Source organism: Scomber scombrus, chromosome 9 (assembly GCF_963691925.1).
Source record: "Scomber scombrus chromosome 9, fScoSco1.1, whole genome shotgun sequence".
Lineage (NCBI taxonomy): Eukaryota > Metazoa > Chordata > Actinopteri > Scombriformes > Scombridae > Scomber > Scomber scombrus.
Window position 1 is genome coordinate 28,352,867 of NC_084978.1, and position 18,987 is coordinate 28,371,853.

The following is an 18,987-nucleotide window of genomic DNA, read 5'->3' on the forward strand; positions in this document are numbered from 1 at the left end:
CTTTTGAATCCATGCTAAAATCACAAATGGATTTATCACAGTCCTGTGGTCCAGTCTGCTTTGCTTTCATACGACAAATAAGCCGAATCAGAATCTGATTGGAACCAGATCCATGTCCACCTTTTTAGGGTGTTTTCAAACCTGTAGTTGGTTTGCTCTGATCCAATTAAGGGACTGAGTCAGTTAACTTGTCGGTATTCGGTCTCTTTTCACACAGAAAAAAAAAAAGAAAGTTAACCATGTTCATTCTGCTCATTGGTTAGATGTGTTTGGGGGCAGGAGTAACCATGTCAACACAGGTAGAGGGTCCTATCTGCTTAAATACCAAAAATACAATTGACTTTATTGGTAGTCCAGGGTGGACATTAATTAACACCCTGCCTAGCAGCTAGCAACTGTTGTTTCCCAAAATCCAACATCAACAATTCAATTAAATTCAACATCCCAGCATGCAAAGCACACCAAACTAAAGAGCTGTTGAGCTCTAATACCTTGTAGCTGGGTCATATTAAGGTCAGATTATAACCACATACCAATTGGTCCAGAATTTGTTGGCACTACTCTAAAGGGTCCTGGCTATAGGGGGAAATTAACAAGAGTCTGATTCAGCCAAACTAAAAAACACAGGTTGTTAACACAGTAAAGCTTTCTTGGTCTGGTTTTTTGGTCCAGACGAGGGTTTGAGTGACAGCTTTTACATCAGACTTAATGAGCCAAAGGCTTCTTTTATTGTGACATAACACTCTATTCATATAAAACATAGCCTTGTAGTTTATCGACTGCATGGCCTGAGAGAACAGCTGTTGTCCAGTAAAACTACTCCATGACTGTTTAATTTAAAATAGAAACTTTCCTGCTATTGCATTCTCTAAACAGTCAGATAATTTCTTACAGCATTCAACATAATTAACTAATAATGCCTTTGCAGTGTAAAGAGACGCCTCAAGGCTCTCAAAGCCTTTAAAATGTGTATAACAAATATAAATCTGTACCATCCTGATACAGACACAGACATCCAAGTCTAAATGATTAACGGTAATTGAATTGAGGACAAAATAATGATCTGTTATGACACCTGGAATGATTTCCCTTCAAATATATCATGTCTATGAAGGTAGCGCTGTAGGTCCCTCTCAGGAACAAGCACCAGACCTGGGGGGACAGAGCCTTCTCAGTTGCCGCCCCCACTCTCTGTAACTCACTCCCCAAATCCATCCATGACTGCACTGACCTCATCAAATTCAAAATCACTTCTCAAGACTCACCTTTTCAAATCCGCTTTTAATGTTTGATTGATTTGATGTTTTTCTTTTGTTTTACTATTTTATTTCTTCTTCTCTGCATTGCTTTTATTGTGTTTTCATTTATTCTGTATGGTTTTATTGTTTTGTCTTTGATTTGTAAAGCGTCTGAGTATCGTTAAAAGCGCTCTATAATAAAATGTATTATTATTATTATTTTAATAAGGGATTATCTTTCTCTCACAAACACATCAGTAATCATTTATTTAAAAAAAAAAAAGCCAAGACTGGTGCTGGTGTCTTACGACTGAAAAAACGATTGTTTTTAAGACACTAAAGGCCTGGTGACTGTACAATTTTCCAATATTTCTTTATGACATTCTGTAAATAACAGTGTCAGAGTGTAGACAGCTCTGTGCACAGGATTTGTCACAAACTTGACTCAGTATTTTACTTTTCCTGCTATGGTTCGTTTGACATCTCATTCTAAGAGTAGATGCAGACTCAGGCCCACTGATTGTTTAAGGTCATTCGGGGGAGACTTCCATCAAATGTATCTATACAGCTTAGAAAAGTGGGACTCATTACAGTCTGAGGTTCAAAGAATCTCTTGCTTATTGTAGTCCAAGCTCCAAAGAGGTGGAAGCAAAGCATCCATGCGGCCCCTTCTGCTTTGACTCGAAACATAATGAGCTGGTAACAGAAGGAAAATTGGGAAAGACTGCGGGCCACGTAGAATTTAGGTCAAGTAGTAAATCAGTAAGACTTTGCCTGGCATTCTTTACTTTATCAAATGCAGCTTGTGTTCCCCATTTTATTCCCTATTGAATTGAAATTGCCACCCACATCTCCAATTTTCAGCAATTCAGTTACATGTAGATCTGGTGCTCTCACTGACAGCTGTTTCCCTGGTTGGAGAAACAATTGAGCTAATTAATGTTTTGTAGGTGGGATTAAGAATGATTACGCCATCTTCCTGTGCCTCAATACCTCTCAAACTGCAGTACCTCTTCAACCAACAAGACAAACACTAAGCTAACTGCTCCTAGCAAGTGCTAGCATGGTATATGTGTTGAAAATTATGTTTATCAGACATGTCTGTCTCTACAGGTGTGTATTTTGTTTATGTTAGCCGTTTTCTCCCAAAGAGAAAACAACTAACATGAACAGTTTGCCAGTCTGAATAGTGAAGTAAAAATGAATAATCCAGATTGATATTCAGACTAATTTACCACCTTTTCAGCCTAGGTAGGGGCAGGGCACAAGGGACAACAATGTTGATTGGTCAGTCAGTCGGTAAGTAACTGTCAGTAACTGCCTCCAGCACCACCTACAGGTTAAGGTTTTTAATTATTCAGTACAATACCTGTCAAGTTCTGTGTGTTTTCTACAGTGATGGGAATAACGGTGTTATAAATAAACATAGTTACTAACAGCGTTACTTTTTTCAGTAACGAGTAATCAAATTAATTATTGTTTCCCCCGTTACAACGCCGTTACTGCCAAAAAAAATGCAGCGTTACTTCTTCAGACCTCACTGAAGCGGTTTTCGCCCGAACAGGCGCATCTCTCTCTCTCTCTCTCTCTCTCTCTCTCTCTCTCTCTGCCAAAGAGTGGCTGCACTTAGGGGCAAAACCAAAGCCAGAGTAGGACGTGTTCAGCGTACACGTGCACAGTGGCTGTCTCTGATTGACTGGGTTATCATAACAATGACGACTTCAGCAAGTTCGAAGGTGGCCTTCCCCAATTGGAAACATAGGCATTATTTCACGTTCATTGAGGTGAAAGGGAAAAATGTTCATGTGTACTTGCAACCTGTGCCCCGGAAAAAAGACCCTCTCCACGTCAGCGGCAAGTAGTTCCAACCTAATGAAACACCTCTCGTCGAGCCATTCCTCCACGAAATTGGTTGCCATGAGTGTTGAATGCCCAGACACAGGTGACACCGTGAGCGGACTGAGCTCCGCCGCCAAAGCAGGTGACGGAGCCTTGACAACGAAGCAATTAAAGCTCGATTTTTCTGCACCGAAAAGATTGGTCACACGGGCAGAATTAAACCAATTGATAGCAAGGTATATTGTTGAGGACATGCTGCCGCTCTCCACAGTTGAATCTGATGCTTTCCGAGGAATCATTGCTAAAGTAGCAGTGAGAGCAGGAGTAGGCCCGCCATGCAGAAAAACGTTTTCAAAATACATTGACACTGAGTACGAACGAATGAATGCCAAACTCAGAAGCACATTTGATTGTTAAGAACACGTATCCACAACTGCCGATATTTGGACTGCTTATAATAAAAGCTACCTCGGCGTAACTGCCCATTGGATTGATACAAACATGGAGAGGGGGGAAGCAGCCCTGGCGTGCCGACGGTTCAAGGGTCGCCATACATATGATAAGATAGCACTCGAGCTTGAGCATATACACTCATCATATGGCATATCCCATAAAATTACACAGACGGTCACGGATAATGGGTCCAACTTTGTGAAGGCTTTTAAAATGTATCAGCCTATCAAGGAGGAGGACTCCTGATGGATGATGAAGAAGAGATTGTTACAGACATCAGTGTAGCCGGAACATCTGGCTAGGTTTATTCTCTTACAGAGAAACCCGGGGGGGGGGGGGTCTCCTCACACCCCTTTTGATCTGATAAGACTGACCCATCATAAATTGAGCCACAGAGATGGGATTACACATGACACTCTACAGATACACTCTCTCCCTGGGAGACAGCAACTTCACAAGGAAAAGGTGTAAATCCTCATTTTACACCCCAAATGAACTTTCAACCCGGAAAAAGGACTTTTAGAGCATCAATGCGAGATTCCCACGGCAGATTGTCACGACATGTTGATCCTCCCTGTCGTTGTTTGAGGTAACACACACATTCCGTTGTGGTAACCCCCAGACGAACTCGGCCCTTTCATAAACTAAAACACATCATCCGCATTCAAAGCGTTATTTTTCCTACCAGTTGCGTCTTCACAATTGATCAGGGAGCCGTGGTAATTCCTTCTTTCCAGGAGCAGGTGAGAGGGCTAACTGAGCTGTCACTGCCCGATTTCCGTAGCTACCCGATTTCCTGTACGGCCCGTCTGCGCATGCGCAAACAAGCCGCCATCTTGTACGGTAACTCCACTTGGACAAACTTCATTCCGTCTACACAATTTCCGGCCCGTACGCTCACTTTTATATACACATATATATATATATATATATGTGTATATATATATATATGTATGTATATGTATATACATACAGTATACTATGCAAAAGTCTTAGGCCACCACCATCATATAAACAGAAAACACAGGAAATATGTATACAAAATGTAACATTAATTATTAAATATTATTAATTAAAGTCCCTGCTATTGCTCTAGTGCAAAGAAGGTCCTTTTTTCCTTTTAGTTTTTAATTTTATTGTTGTATATACTAAATGTTATAACTGCAGTTTAAGGTCCTTTTTTAGTTTTTAATTTATATTGTGGTATACATTTGTTTAGTTTTTTCTCATATCACTATCTTTTTGAGCTTCTGTAGCAGTGAATTTTCCCCACTGTGGGATCAATAAAAGTGTTATCTTATCTTAATACTTTATACCACTTTAACCTATAGAAGCTGTTTTCTTTTCTATTTTCCCCCATTTTTTAATACAGCATACACATTTATTGTATTCTGGTTGTATTCTAATTAAGAGACTGGAGACGGAATGAAGTTTGTCCAAGTGGAGTTACCGTACAAGATGGCGACTCGTTCGCACATGCGCAGACGGGCCATACAGCAAATCGGAAATCGGGCAGTGACATGAGCAAACATTTCATACCATGCTTTCCCAACAGGTGCGCAGGTGAATATGGTCTCTCAAGGAGCACAGGTTGAAAGTCTTGGGTTCCACTAACACTTTTTGGATGTGTACGCCCTCTGCAGGTCTGGAGTGCATCTTGTGAATGTTGATGTGCTCAATGAACTCACTTTTTGCAAGGAAAGACTTGCTATCTACTACAACTACTAGTAGCAGTATGTTTGAGATAAAAGAAGAGGTGAGGTTGGTGACCTTTCAACTGGTTGTGAGCATTTTGTATGGATGTTATTTTTTTTAACTTCTAGCTGAGATCTTATTACAATGTCAGGCTGACCTTCCCCAGATTTGGTCTTGTTGATCCAATACATTCTGCATTCCATAAGTACAATCCAACTTTTTTCCGTATCCAGATAAAATATGAAGATACACACCACACGTTAATATCAGCCGTAAATGGGTTAATATTCATGCTGATTTTCAGTCAGCTGTGACCTGCCTGTTTGTGTTTTCGCCATGTTTGACTCGAAAATCCCAGCGTATTATCGGCTCAAACACACAACTAAAATAAATCAGGCCTGCATCTGAGAGAGGAATCTCATACTATCACATTCCTGAACTGCAGTGAACTTTGCGCTGCTGAAACAGTGGCTTCCACCTACAGGCTTTGTTTATGTCTTGATACAACACAAGTTTTCACAATGTGACAGAAAAATGTGGGGTTTTTTTTTTTATTATGACAAGGCAAACACTATGGCACTATGTTACAATGGGTTACGACAGACAAAAAAAAAAAAAAAAAAAGCACTGTACACTGTATCTTAGCAACCATCTGCAGCACAAGTGGGACCACAACTAAAAGTGTACTTACATACAGTGAAAGACCTCAATTGAGATTTAATAGGTATCCACTCATTGTAATAACACATTCATGGAGTCATGGAGCTCAACAGTGCAGATTCAGTATCATTAGTGCCTTGCAAGCAACAAGAACCTGCAACATCAAATTGCAACATTAATTTTCTGATATTGGCAGTCTTAAAAGGTCTGGTAATCATGGGAATTATTAATGATATTGATTGCATGTTGCATGTTGCATATTGTCAATAATAGAACATTTTCCAGGAAAATGAAGCGTGTTAACTTTAAAAGGAACATGTTTGTTTCTCCAGGACCCTAATGGTCTCTTCATTCTGTTTCAATGAAAAATCACAAACAGTTTAAATGATGATGCGAATGCTACCACACATCAAGGATTATCTGTGGTTAAAAATGAGCTTGTGAATACTAAATACGCATGTGTGTGACATTTGCATTTGAATACTAATCAAGCAGTCTTCATCTCTCTTTCTCTTCGTGTGAAATACTTGCCCAAAAGATGTGATGCAGATACCAAACAGCAGATTGAATGTCATTATTTTTGGTGTATATAAGTGTGTGTGTGTGTGTGTGTGTGTGTGTGTGTGTGTGTGTGTGCGTGTGTGTGTGTGTGTGTGTGTGTGTGAGAGAGATAAATATGTGTGGGCTTATTTGTGGTTCTGAACCGCACAAATTAGGCTGTTGAATTCTAATCAGGAGCAACCATGAAGAGGCATCATGTGCATATAACACATGCAACATGGTGTACGTTTGGCCTGTCATGCGACTCTTGACTAATTAAAGAGAAAATATGACTGTAGTATGTAGAGCAAGCACTTTTTTTTTAAATCAGTGTGTGCATTAGAGCATGTGGTATGCTTTGGAATTAACAATACAAATTAAATCATTCTGCTTATATCAAATATCAGTTAGAAGTAGTAGTACTAGTTTCCATACAAGTACCATGACTAATCTATACATTTGCATAAAAATGCATTTGATGACTTATTCATGCACTGCAACAAATGTCCTTGTAAAATGACAGCAAAATACTAGCAGCTGTGGCAGCTGTGTCACCCATTGTAATTTAATATAACAGTTATTCAATGTCAAAATTCTTACAGTATTCTGCTATAGAATGTGAGGTTTACAGTTTGATACTACAGCTATAGGCCTACAATATACTGTATTGTACACTGTTGTTATTGTAATCTAAATGAATAGTTTCTTACTGTAAATGTTACAGTAAAAAAACTGGAAAGTGTCCTTCTTAATTTGAATAAAAACAACTATAATCTACAGAGATATACTGTCAATGATAATGTGTCTTGACTCCTAATGGTCCAGTAATGAGATCAGCTCAGTTTCACACTAAACAGTGCATAACCTTTAACATCTGCCACAAAGGAGGATGAGACAAGTGACAGCTTAATGGAAGCGAACATTGATTCAAAAGCTTTCAAATATGCCAAATATATTCGAGTATGTGTTTGAAGAATTCATTCTCAAGGCTCGTGCCCTTTCACGGAGGGTCAATGAGCTGTCGGCGGAACACAGTCATAGTATAAACATAGTTTGGCAACTGTTTGCAAACTACTGTTAAAAAATATAAAAGCTCAAATAAACAGATTGCAGGTTACACAGTTTGTAATGCTTTTAAATGACCTCTTTTATAATTGGCAGAAGGTTGGCATTCAGGCTTCCAGGCTCACGGCTCACTGAGAGAGAAAGTAACAAGAATGAAAATCAAGCACAGAGTGAGAGAAAGAGAAATTAAACAATTGAATGGCAGAGAGAAACATTTTAAACAAGAAGGACAACTAACCTACTGTATGAAGTGACTTCAGGCTCTTCAGAACTTGGGGGCATGCAGTGTCTTAAAGGTCAGAAAAGCAAGCTTGTGACTGGAGGGTCAACAGTTCAATCCCCGGGACCGGCAGGATAAGTCTGGCAGGGGAAAGTGAAGAAGCGATGCTTGCCCCTCCCTCATTACTGTGGCCAGCAGATCAGACTGTGGCTTTACTGGGCAGCTTCAGGGATGAATGTGTAACTGTGTAAACATGATCAGACAGTTCCAGAAAAAGAGAGCATTGCTCTCAGAAAAACTCTCCTGAATACATTTTTTTTTTAAAAGGGTGGTGAAGATGATTCACTCTGAACTTGCCTGTCTTCTAGGCATTAACATCCCCAGCTGGCCTCTGTTTCGCTCTCAGGGTTAATCACAATGAAGTGCCTGAAAACAACATGTGATACAGCTAGTACAGCTAAAGGGGGGTTCCTACAACTATAACATATATTTACAGTTTTGAATCTGTACAGAACCACTTTTTTTTTTTACAGTTTTTTAATGACCTTAAGAAAACTCAAGCAGGAGTTACAACTTCCCAACTTCTTCTATATATCTATATGTCAATCATCAAATATCATGTTATTTGTCCAAATTGTTGCGAACATTCAAGCAGACAAGACCAGCTCACCAGGAAAATTCCCAAAGAAATTCACGATTTGTATCTGCCTCCATTTTTATTTTTAATTTTTTTTTTTTAAATTCCTCCTCATAAAGTAGATATGCTAGAGATAGCCAACTGTGAACCCGATGTAGCCTTATTCATAATCATTTCCAAGTAAATTGGGCTATAGATGCGATATGTGATCAACTGTCCTATGATCTGCAATGGTAAAAAAAAGAAAGTCAGTTTTCCAAAGTCTCCAAGTCTGCTGCTACCCTAGTCCAAAATGAAGGAGGTGATCGATTAGGGGCATGAATTACACCATTGACAAGGGTGTATCTAACCTCAGAGTACCTTTTATACATGCTAAGTACAAATAGAGTGGCCCTGTCAATCAAAATAGAGATTCCTCTGCTGTTAGAGGAAAAGGATGAATAGTAAGCCAGGCCTACCCAATCTCACTAAGTTCTACTAAATGGGTTTCTTGAAGAAGAGCTATATATGCCTTGTTTTTTTGAGAGAGCTTAGTATTTGTTCTGCTTTATTGGGTGATGGATTATGTTAAATGTACATCTAGCTTCAGTAGTAATTATGTCCTGGGGAAGTGATGCATATCAGATGACATCTATAAGGTGGCAACCTGTCATTTAAGGAAGTGGTGGGCTGGGTGGATGATCTAGATAGATAGATTGGGAAAAGTAGATTTCTCTGCAGGGGACAATGTTCGCTTCCTGTTTCCAACCACGTTTTTCAGAGGCCATATTTTCAATTGTGCCTAAACCTAACCTTAACCTTAACCTCAGCATTGTCACACCATGAAACATCATTATTTTTTTTTACAATGACTGCTGATAGAAGTGACATCTATATATATATATATATATATATATATATATATATATATATGTGGGTCATTCTGGAGTGCATGGTCCAAACGACCTATGTAGTCATTTCATTATGAGGATGTGTTGCAATAAAGTCACTTTCCTTGCTATCGTATAATTTTAACTCACTGCTGCTCTCTCTCCTTGCTCTCTCTTGTGCACTAGGTGCCAAATATTGCACAAACATATCTTTCTGTTAATGTACTGTCATATCTTAATGAAGTTCATTACAAAAAGGATGTAATAGAAAATAAAATAAAAAAAATAATTCGGTCATATTCAGTTTTCTGTCATTTCGTATCTCAACATCACATTGCAGCAGCTATGAGTAACGCTGACTACACTGTCCATCACCACATGTCATTTTGTCCATTTTCAAACATATAGGATATTGATTTTTTTGAGAGTGCACAAAATTAAATTCTTCCAACAATCTCTACTCTGGCAGAGTTGAACCACCAGACCTACCGACTGTTCATGTGATATTTATGTACAGAACATTCTATTTTTTCCACTTGCAGATAATGTGTATTACATTAGCAGTGATAAGCAGAAACAAAAAAGATACTAATCAGTACAAAGATAGAAATTCTCCACACGAGTCACGTTGCCATAGTCACATATACTGATAATCTGTACTTACAATGGAAAATATAAAAGATTGTCTCAAGTGATAAAGGAGACATCTCTCAAGTCTTATCTTCCCAACTCTGCCATAAAACCCTGTTGCTTTGAAGGCATGCAATTCGTAATAATTCTTTGTAGAAAACCCTCGAAATAATTAATTGTATAATATATTACCAAACTAAAACAAAAAAAGCATTTTTTTCACTCTTTTTTTACTACCTTAAAGAGGAGTTCTTCCTTGACCCAATGTCACCTCTTGTGTTGCAACTGTATGTCTTTTATCTTTAATAAAAACAGTGTACTACATTATACCGTTATCAGCTGTGGGCTGATGGGCCGTATCAGTACACCTATCATAAAATCCAGATAACCATCCATGTGGTCCCACTAACACACCTGATGTTTTTTTTTTTTTATTATATCCGATGTATATCCTATATACAGTAAACATGTTTGTTTTATATTTTATTATAATCTCTGTTGAAGTCTCAAGCTGAAAAGTTAGGGATAATATTTATAAAGGATTGCTATTTCATGAACTAATCATAAGTTTGGCCATTGAGCTAAATCACACCAGTCTTGGAAATGATATGAAAATAAAGGCAAAGAAGCATGTGGGACACTGGAAAAAAAAGGAGGAAGTATTCATCTCTGGCTGCGAAAGATGGGAAGCACCACGCCATCTGTCAGAAAGTGATCCCATCTGGCTCAGCAGGCGACGTCACTGGCAAATAGGTCTAATGTGACACCTGAAAATGATGGTTCCACATTGAATTTGCAGAGATGGAGGATGTGAAACTCACTCTTTTTGCGCTTAAAACTTAAGCATCCACTTCATATTAACAGTTGAGCTTTTGTAAACTTTTACATTCTCATTTAAACCGGTGGAACATAAACACAAGTCAGTGTGATTTATTACAATTTGGGTTTTATTTTCATAGCTCCTCATGGCTGGTTAGCCAGACTGCAACTACCAAGTCTATATTGTGGTTCCTGCTTAACTGAGCAGTCAGTTAGCATCGCCTGAAAACCGTATCACAAACTACATCGCCACAAGGCAACACCATCTACCCCTCTGTTGAATTTTTAAAATGGTAACTACACACTTTTTTTTTTCTCCAACAATACACATATGGTGTGTAAAAACTGCTAAGAGTTGGCTAATTTGTGTCTGCATTGATTTGTTCACCTGGAAGCTAATTGTAACATAAGAGGCTAGACTTTGAGGTCTATCTGTCTCTCACACACAGCTGATGGTAGCGTTAGCAACCCTGATAAGCAAAGTCATGGAAATAACGTGAGATTTATTCATTTTCTGTGGCAGTAAACACAACACATAACTGCGATATTCAGAGCTTTACTAGATATTTAGGGTTGATGACGGTAACATTAACCATGATGAACAGCAGAGCCACGGCTACATATCAAAAGCTACAACACAGGTTCAAGAGAGGAACTTTATAAAAGGGCCATACATGTATTTCTAGTAATGTGATTTAAGTGTTTACTATGTTTCCAGCATAGACACAGAAAGACCGACACCAGCTGCTCTTGACTTGTTAGCTCTGACCACAAGTTCTACATTGGTCGGTATTTTGTTCCTACTGCCAATGCCCTGCTACAGTTTTAAATATGCTGGGAAGGAGGGAGCTAGCAGATTTTTAGTGTGTAGTTACCCATTAAATATTCTCTTTACATGAAATATTGGTTTCATAAAATTCCCTCTGTGGCTGTAGGACTACTATTGTCTTACTGTGTTGATAACAGCCAAATATGGGATATGAAACAGCAGATAAACGGCCCTGTTTTCCCTGCGAGTCCCATTATGGCATGTTGTGCATTTCATTAAGCTGGGAGAAATGCAATAAAGAGAGAATGCTTTTTCTTATGGTTAGATGCTTATAAGTCAGCATTTTTGTTTTGATGGTCATAATAGGAACTTAAAATTTGAAGAGATGTTTTTGTTGGGCATTAAGAGTTAGAAATGAGAGATGTATGTACTGTACAGCTGTGCACTGAGCCGGCAGATCTCCTGAATATTGGTTCGTTCCTGCACTGTACTTTTTTTTTTGGTTGTTGTTTTGTTTTCTATTTATTCCCACATTTTCACCAGGAGGCATCCAGGTGAAGTATTCTGTCGATGAATTATTGGATGTTGAAGAAAGAGATGGAGAGAGGGGAGGAGAAGAACTCTGCAGATTTGTCAGTAAGGTTGCCAGCTGGGAAGTTTACTCTCTGCTTTGGGAAAGTAATCAATTTCTGCCTCTCCTGCTAGAAAACAGCTACACACTTTCTCTCCTGCAGATTTATTGGCACCCTTGGCCATACTTAGCAGTTTGGCCCAATCTAAATATAATTCATACTTTTTTTTAGGTTATATTGTCAAAGTGAAGTTATAGACTACATAGGTCAGTTGAAGGTACTGTAAGTTAGTGTAACAGACTAAGAAACTCATAGTAGCTGTGAATTATCTTTACAATGAGACAAATGAAATTAATAAAGAAAACTGTCACAAATGACCAAGAAAGATCACCAATTACCAATTACAAATAAACCATACATGGAGACGGACAGCAAATAAAAAGAATAAGCAAATGTTAAAGTATAACTAGAAATATTATACACATTATACTAAAAAAAAAAAGGGGGGCGGCATTGCTGTTGTCTTTTTTTTTTATGTGACGAATGGGGGCGCCAGAGTTGGTTGCTTAATTTCTAAATTATTGCTCATGAGGGACTTTCAATTGGAGCCTTACAGAGATACCAGGACACCCCACATGTCTGTGGGGCAGAGGGCTGTGGGAACATAGAGCTTTGGTAACATAGGTGCTAAATTTGAATAATTTCTTAGAAACGTGGGAACATAGGTGCTGTGGGAACATAGACACGCTCCCTCAACATCAACCACATGAACTGGCAACTGACATACCCTTATGGTTCCAAGAAGACATAATCATGTCATGTTGATTACATAAAGCAGATATGACAATCATATGCCATAAATGTAATCTCTAAACTGTCAATATGAAACAAAATAGCCAAAACTGAATTTACACAATGGACAAAAGCTTCCCCCGTGATAATCTGGAAATGTGAGAGGTATTTATAGTCAACATTGTTTTGGCAGCGGATCTGATGCAATTCACACATCAGGCTTAACAGTCAGGATCTCTACAGTGCTACAACACTAAACGTTCATTCACTGGTATTATCAGGCTGTGACAAGCAGCATGCCTGAGTGACTAATCAGCTGATATCTTTTTTTTTAACAGCAGAGCACAGCACTCTTAAGCAGCAAATAGAATATTGCCATTCTGTCAAATGTCTCCATGAGAAGGTCTTTTTCTGTAGCCATAAGCATGAACGCTTCAAGATGTAGTGATCCATTATATATTCTTGATACATTTTTGAAGTTGAAAAGCTGTACTTACATGACACTTATGTAACAAAAAGGGTCAGGTCTGGAACTCTGCTATTAAACCTGTCACCACGTGAGCTACCGTTAGTAGTATCACCTAGTGGCGTGCACAGACTTTTTGAAGGGCAGGGGCGAAAAGAAAAAAAAGGGCACATACACTGCGTTCTCGCCACTGAAGAAGGGCACTTTAACATGCGTTTTTGCCACACAAGAGGGCAGTTTAGTGTGTTTTTCCAACCAGGAGGGCACTTTAGCACGCGTTTTGGCTCCCAAGAGGACACTTTAGCGCACGTTTTTGCCACCCAAGGGGGCAGTTTAGTGTGTTTTGCCAACCAGGAGGGCACCTTAGCACGTTTTGGCTCCCAAGCGACCCCCTTGTGCACACCACTGGTATCACCCACTGGAAGTTGTCACGTATGTTTCGTTCGTCCTTGGCAGTGGCTTCATCTTCTTGGCTCTGCTCTCCGCTTGAATCAACCTCAAGTGTACAGACTGCTTACCTCCTCCTCTTCATTCAGTGCTGTTAATTTTATCACTGCGGCTAGGCATGCTAATGCTAACAGGATTTTGTGTGGCAATGGCGTCGATATTTTGAAGAAATGATTTTGGTTTTGATTTCTTTTCTCTCTGACCTTTTTCCACTCCATCTTTTCGCTTTCAGGGACCTTTATCCATTTGTGTAGGCTAATGATTCAACAATTCAAACTCCACTCCTTCTGTCTTGATTTAATTATTCTCTGCTTGACCTCTGACATTACATGGATGGACACATTCACTGAAAAGGGTGGGTGGAAAAGGCAGTAGTACTTCCTTCATCCGCCTTACAGTATAGGTAGTCTATTGGTAATTAGTACAGTGTAACCCCCAATCAGATGGGCTGTCTCTACATCAAGTGGGCTGCAAGCGGTAGGTTGATTTGTATTTCACACAATTTTTTCCCGCATTGCTGGTGCCCTTGCAATAGACAGGTATATAGACAGGTCTCTCACATTCACACACACATATACACACACACACACATACAGTGAGATGCAGTCTTGGTCATTTGTCTGATCTGCTTGTGCAAAGATGTACAAACACACACTGATGAATGCGGACCATGATGTGTATATGCACATTTTTGCACATAATTGCACACACCCTTTTTCCATCTCTGTCACAGGTGTACAAAATGCAGACACACAGAGCTGCAAGCCTCAGTCGGTAAGGAACAAAGAACACTGGTTGTCAGGAAAGAAAAATAGCATTGAAATCAGACAGAGAAGAAGAAAGAGAGAGATGAAGTTGAAGGTTCAATGCCAGCTACAAAGATTGGTCTTCATTGTCTCTGTCGAAAACATTTAAACATATTTCCCTCAATATTCCTTTGCAGAAAGCCTTTGACCAGATTGGATTGACAGTCCTTTCATCTGTGTCAAACATCGGTTGTTTTTTTCTTTTTCTTTTACTTGCTGAAGCCGACAATTCAACAAGCACACCAACATAAAAGACCAGTATGTAGGATTTAGAGGCATTTAGAATCTAGAAGATGGCAACAAACTGAAAACCTGAACGCCTTTGAGTAGAAACTGTCCGAAAGCATGCGCACTTGTCCCAGTTTAAACAATGAATGTGTCTCAACCTTCTCTATGACGGAAAGCTTTTCACCTGCTGAAGTGGCCATTCAGAACAGGTATAAACACTTTTTTCCTGCAGTCGTGTCGAGAAATCACAATGTATGAATAGTATCCCAGTGTTTACTGTGTCGAAACAGCTTGTAACTATGAGAAACAAGTCAAATAAAATCAATCCTTTCACTTCCATCCCTATCAAACGTGACTTATTACAGTTAATGTTACTGTCTTTCACTCTTTGAAGACAAAAAAGGCAATTTATCAGGTGGAGATCTCAGTGCTGAGACTGCACAAAATGGAAAGTTGTTGTTGGTGGGAAACCGGTTTTCTTCCCTTTTATGTGCATCTCATTTGTGGCGTCTTTTCTGTTCTACCTTCCTCTGATTTGGTACCTTTCTCACTCTGGCAATGTGATGTTCATTTGACAGGGGGGGAAAAAGGCAATTTGTCAGGTAAGAGTTATGGTGTTGCAACTCCCGGCTCCTCGTTGGTGCGAGTGGAAGGGATCGTCCAATGTGTCTCTGTCACAGTGAACCACTGTCCGTAAAACCCCTCCCATTCGCCTCATGCACTTTGTCTTCTCGCTATGGGACATTCTGTTTTTGTCTCTTTGTCCTCCCTCCCTCTCCCTGTTCTGGTTTTTATGATGTTTCTTCAGCCATCCATCCACAAATTCAAGTTGTGGGAAGCATCAGCAATCTGAAAGGGCAGTAAATGACTGTCCTTATGTAACACTGAGTAGCCATGGTAAATGTAAGAACCCCTTTAACACCTGTTAATGTCAGCTGTAAAGGGCATGAAAACGTCCGATTTTTGCCCCTTTTTCTCATTTATACTTGACATTAACATAGATTCGGGTATAATACCTTGTAAGTCAGCTCCTCTTTCTCGAGATGAATTGCAGCTGTTGTCATTTCTCTCCAATACTGACATGCTTCTAATGCTTTTCATTTCTCGTTCCTCATTAATAAATGCTCTGCTGATTTGTTTGACAAGTATGTTGTGATCCGATCTGCCAGCAGATGTGTTTGTGCTTCATGGATAGATCCATGCACAGTTTGCCTCTATATGCAGTACCTGTCAGAAGTTTCTCATTTAAGGGAATGAGAAGGTTCGTCTAAACCTTTGACTGGTACTGTATATTCAGAGTAACTGTGTCTGGACATCACAGCCTGAATCAAGCTACAGTGGGATAAACAGGGTAGACCATTTATTAGTTGTTTATACCAAATTTAAACAGGGAATGATTTAAGGCAAGCCAAACGCAACTACAGCAAAATGGTCAAGGCGACAGGACGAAGAAAGATTGCCATGTGTGTTGGAGTCAGACCAGCTGAGTCACAGATTGTCGTATCATTTGATGTCTCAGAGCACACAGTGAATGTGTCATACAGACAGTAGAAGTAGTCATGGTACAGTAGGGGAGATGCAGATACACATAAAGCATTTCTCAAAGGTTGATGTCAAAGAATGCTGGAGAGAAGGCGGTTCAGCGTTGCCATGTGTTGACCCATGTCATCCCACGATTAAGCTGGTCGAAATGCAACAGTGTGTGTACTTCCGCAGAAAATACTGGGTGTAGGTGTTTTGATTTATGTCGGATGCCACCAGTGTTTGTTGTACACCCCCTTTTCCAGAGGGTTATGACATCACTGTGGTTTAAATGTGGCTAACATACACCTTTGATCACCTGCAAAGACACTCTAACCCACTCACATCACATCTACACAATCTCAGCACCGCATAAAGTCCAACATGCACTGATGCCCTATCTTCTGTTTTTCTGAGTTTACGGGAATGTTGTATGTTCTTGTATATTTATACTGACATGTCTATCCCTGTTTAATCCTCCACTTAGTAGACCTCAAGTCAAGAATATTCTGCTGGGCACCTTGGTGACCTACTGGTTAAGGTACATATGTCATAACTGTAAGGTTCATGGCTCAACACCCAGCCTGGGGACCCTTGTTGCATGTTATACCTCCCTCTCTCTCTCCCTGTGTTTCCTTCCACTCTGCACTGACCGTCAAATACAAATGGCAAAAAGACACACTATTATGCCAAAAGTAATGTATGAATGAACGGAAACACAATGGCTATTCAGTCTTATTATCAGGTTATCATTGTAGGAGAGACAAAACAATCTCAACTCAACTTGCTTGTTCGGGAGCTTTTCAGCTTTGGATTTCTCCATATACTGTATGGCTGCATTTCTATAGTGCTTTTATTCAAAATGATTTACAATGTTTCTGCTGCTCATTCGCCCATTCACACTCACAGTCACGCACCAATGGTGGCAAGCTACCATGCAAGGTGCTGGCAGAACCATCAGGAGAAATATGTGGTTCAGTTTCTTGCCCATTACCCTTCTAAATGACAACAGGAGGAGTCAAAACTTTAGATTTTTGGACAACTTGCTCAGGAGGTTCTACCTCCTAAAGCACGATTGCTGACATATTATGCTTTGGTTTTATGTTATTTATACTGTTATGATGTGATGGTATCTATGCTAAACATGGTCAAAGTTGCAAAACTTGAAGAAAACATATGTATAAATGCTCCCTGCATGTCAAGAAATCCCAATACTATTGTTTCATGGTTTGGTGATGTAGCCGCCACAGCTGAAGAATGTCTGCAATGGCGCAGCTTCCAAGATCTTGCCAATCAGAGTGGGCTCCTCGAGAGGGGAGCCTTAAAGAAACAAGAGCTAATACAGCCTGTTTCTGACGAGGAGTGTGTCAGTAGAGATATTTTTAAAGGCAATTGACCTTTTAAATACCACAATTTAATTTATTGTTCACTTTAACTGGAAAATCTCAAATGTCATGGATGCTGTTGCACCTATTAAAACTTCTGGCAGAAGATACAGGGTCCTGAAGAGCCGCACAAACCGGCTCAGAAACTTTCTATCCCTGGGTTATCAGGCTCCTGAACAATTAACCACCCACCCCCACCCTCGGCACCTCACCTCAGCACCTTTTATACCTAACAGTATTTCAACACCTACCTCAGGTTACATAGGCAATAAGTGCAATATGTGCAATAGACTGTGTATGTGTGTTTGTGTGTGTGTGTGTGTGTGTGTGTGTGTGTGTGTGTGTGTGTGTGTGTGTGTGTGTGTGTGTGTGTGTGTGTGTGTGTCAATAGCTTTTAAAGTATTTTATTGTTTTTATGTGTAATATTTATTTTGACTTTTTATTGCACCACGGGAAGTGACCCCGAACCAATCTCGTTGTGACACCTGTTGTACAATGACAATAAAGGATATTCTATATATATATATATATATATATATATATATATATATATATATATATACCTTTCATATGTGGCTTATTAGCTCACTACCCACAGTAGCAACATCATATTATATACATAACTACATTAGTTTGTGAAGTAACAGGTAACATCAGTAAGAACGTGTTCATCACTACTGCATCTACTCAGTGTGTAGTATTTCCCCACAGTGTGGATGCTATCAGAGTTTGTGGGTAGCATTATTAGCTGTCCTGTTCTTTATAGGATTTTCATTAAATCTATTAACTTTTAAAGCAAAGACAATCATTTGGCTTTATATTGATGCCTGTAAAATGCAGAAATTAGTTTATTGGGAAACCATAATTTCTTTTTCAGAGCTGTTTTTTGTTTCCAGACAACAGAAGTTCTCATTTTGCACCACATGGAGTAAGGTGGCTTTGCAGGTGGAACACAGCAACAATAACATTTCATGCATCACTTTGCAAAATTTAAATATAATTGGAGACTTCATTGTGGGTGACCAAAATGCGTTCTCTCAATTTACCCATCAGGCAAATTACTCCCTGGAAAATAATCTGTTTTATTTCTTCTCTAAAGTCTCTTTATTTTTCTTACCTCTAATTTGTGCTTTTCACTTATTTCTCCCCACAACTCACCTTTTCTGTCACCTCATATTTCCTTTTCCTGTCTCAGCCTCACACTTTGTTTCACCAGTTCTTTTCAAAGTATTCTCACCAGTATGTTCACATAACAATACGCCAACATGGCCCTGTGCATGCTTTTGTTTTTCTGGCACTTTTGGAACAGGAAAAGACACTTTTATAAAGGTTTCCC